Source organism: Epinephelus moara, unplaced genomic scaffold (assembly GCF_006386435.1).
Source record: "Epinephelus moara isolate mb unplaced genomic scaffold, YSFRI_EMoa_1.0 scaffold1020, whole genome shotgun sequence".
Taxonomy (NCBI): domain Eukaryota; kingdom Metazoa; phylum Chordata; class Actinopteri; order Perciformes; family Serranidae; genus Epinephelus; species Epinephelus moara.
Genome location: NW_026078467.1, coordinates 1 through 2165, shown reverse-complemented (window position 1 = coordinate 2165; position 2165 = coordinate 1). Strand labels below are relative to the sequence as shown.

The window sequence follows — 2165 nt, the reverse complement described above, 5'->3', positions numbered from 1 at the left end:
TGTTGATTCAACGTGCTCAATTGGCTGAAAAGCCGAGGACAAAGGCTGACTAGTGTCACTGACCATGGACACACCAAAAAGCTAAGGCCACAGACACTCAGTGACAGTGGCCGAAGGTTGACTCTGGGCCTGGTGTGTTAGGGCCCTTAGACCAATGGGCCATCCTCACAAATGAAACTCTGAATTCAGTTAGGACTTCAATGGTTACATGTTTAGAGGATCCTCCCTTGACTTTGAGAAACACCCACTCACTGACAGCGGCTGATGGTCAGCTTTCGGCATGGTGCGACAGGGTCCTTTGAGCAACAGGTCATCCTCACAAATGAAACTCTAAATTCAGTCAGGAGTTCAATGGGTACATGTTTAGAGAAGTTCCAGCTTTCAAAGCAGCAACACATTGCAGTAATGTGTCCAACACTTCTGTGGAAAAGTGATTTGAGGACTGATGACCTCTTTTGAAAGTTGTCGGTATAGCACTTCCAATAACCCATTGGTGTCAGGTTAAATCTTGGGCTAAAGCTCATTCGCCCAATGTGGGGCTCGAACCCACGACCCTGAGATTAAGAGTCTCATGCTCTACCGACTGAGCTAGCCGGGCGACATTTGTGACAAAAATGTTTCAGATTTCGTGGCTGGATTAATAATAATGGCCTAAAAGCGCAAACCAAGTTGGATATCTTGGTTGATTCCCAGAAATACTGATGGATTGTTTTGTTGCAGACACAGTCATTAACTGCAGTGGGCTGAGAACCTTCACTCAACCTGACTTTTGCAGTGTGTCCGTTGTCATTGAAACTAGTCAGTCCTTGTGCCTGGCTTTTCGGCCAATTTAGCACGTTGAATCAACACTGGAGCCCTTGGACTTTTGCATCCAACTGAGTTAAGTCCAAGGGCTCCGCTGTTGATTCAATGTGCTCAATTGGCTGAAAAGCTGAGGACAAAGGCTGACTAGTGTCACTGACCATGGACACACCAAAAAGCTAAGGCCACAGACACTCAGTGACAGTGGCCGAAGGTTGACTCTGGGCCTGGTGTGTTAGGGCCCTTAGACCAATGGGTCATCCTCACAAATGAAACTCTGAATTCAGTTAGGACTTCAATGGTTACATGTTTAGAGGATCCTCCCTTGACTTTGAGAAACACCCACTCACTGACAGCGGCTGATGGTCAGCTTTCGGCATGGTGCGACAGGGTCCTTTGAGCAACAGGTCATCCTCACAAATGAAACTCTAAATTCAGTCAGGAGTTCAATGGGTACATGTTTAGAGAAGTTCCAGCTTTCAAAGCAGCAACACATTGCAGTAATGTGTCCAACACATCTGTGGGAAAGTGATTGGAGGACTGATGACCTTTTTTGAAAGTTGTCAGTATAGCACTTCCAATAATCCATTGGTGTCAGGTTAAATCTCGGGCTAAAGCTCATTCGCCCAACGTGGGGCTCGAACCCACGACCCTGAGATTAAGAGTCTCATGCTCTACCGACTGAGCTAGCCGGGCGACATTTGTGATAAAAATGGATCAGATTTCATGGCTGGATTAATAATAATGGCCTAAGAGCCCAAACCAAGTTGGATATCTTGGTTGATTCCCAGAAATATTGATGGATTGTTTTGTTGCAGACATAGTCATTAACTGCAGTGGGCTGAGAACCTTCACTCAGCTGGACTTTTGCGGTGTGTCTGTTGTCATTGAAACTAGTCAGTCCTTGTGCCTGGCTTTTCGGCCAATTTAGCACGTTGAATCAACAGCGGAGCCCTTGGACTTTTGCATCCAACTGAGTTAAATCCAAGGGCTCCGCTGTTGATTCAACGTGCTCAATTGGCTGAAAAGCCGAGGACAAAGGCTGACTAGTGTCACTGACCATGGACACACCAAAAAGCTAAGGCCACAGACACTCAGTGACAGTGGCCGAAGGTTGACTCTGGGCCTGGTGTGTTAGGGCCCTTAGACCAATGGGCCATCCTCACAAATGAAACTCTAAATTCAGTCAGGAGTTCAATGGGTACATGTTTAGAGAAGTTCCAGCTTTCAAAGCAGCAACACATTGCAGTAATGTGTCCAACACATCTGTGGGAAAGTGATTGGAGGACTGATGACCTCTTTTGAAAGTTGTCAGTATAGCATTTCCATGAGGTAGAAAGTGGTTTCTGGCACAACTTCACCGA

At 46.3% G+C, this 2165-nt stretch overlaps 2 non-coding genes across 2 annotated transcripts; both read right to left on the bottom strand.

The window, feature by feature from the left end:
* Positions 1–525: 525 nt before the first annotated feature.
* Positions 526–598, bottom strand: trnak-cuu (transfer RNA lysine (anticodon CUU)). The gene has a single exon. It is a non-coding gene; the product is annotated as a tRNA-Lys (tRNA).
* Positions 599–1424: 826 nt separating this feature from the next.
* trnak-cuu (transfer RNA lysine (anticodon CUU)) lies at positions 1425–1497 on the bottom strand. Its single transcript has one exon. It is a non-coding gene; the product is annotated as a tRNA-Lys (tRNA).
* Between the last annotated feature and the right edge of the window lie 668 nt (positions 1498–2165).